Below are 525 nucleotides of genomic sequence, written 5' to 3'. Positions count from 1 at the left end.
AAAGGGGAGATGGCTACTTAAGGGGAGGGGGGTGTCATGAGTAGTTCGCAGGTCAGAGCTTTGATTAAAAGTTCAGACAGAGACATCAAGTCTGGGTTAAGTTTAAGCTCATCAAAAGTTCAGACTCAACATAGACAAAGCCTAACTTTCCAAATGTGAAAGATTTGTAATCAAAATGTCTGCCTGAGTCTGCAGATAGCTTAAAACAATGACTCAGCAATGGGAAATTTCCAGTATCCTATTAATCTGATTGGAGTGTCAACTTTAAAACCAACTGATGGTATCTCATTGGTATCTCTGATTGGAGTGTCAACATTAACTATTTAATCACGGACCATTGTAATGCATGGAATGGCTGGGGAGGGGGGGTGGAAGTGAAGTCCCACTGGGCTGGTAATTGCAGAGGGGGAAAAAACAAGAGGCTCACAAAGACTGAAATGGGAGAGAAAGGAAGAAGGGCAGAAATAATCATGGCCTAAAGGCCATTCATCTATCTGTCTGTCTGACAATAGGTCACTGAACAAA

This window comes from Terrapene carolina, unplaced genomic scaffold (assembly GCF_002925995.2).
Source record: "Terrapene carolina triunguis isolate 2854851 unplaced genomic scaffold, T_m_triunguis-2.0 Scaffold58, whole genome shotgun sequence".
In the NCBI taxonomy this organism is placed as follows: Eukaryota; Metazoa; Chordata; order Testudines; family Emydidae; genus Terrapene; species Terrapene triunguis.
Note: the sequence above shows the minus strand (reverse complement) of the source record.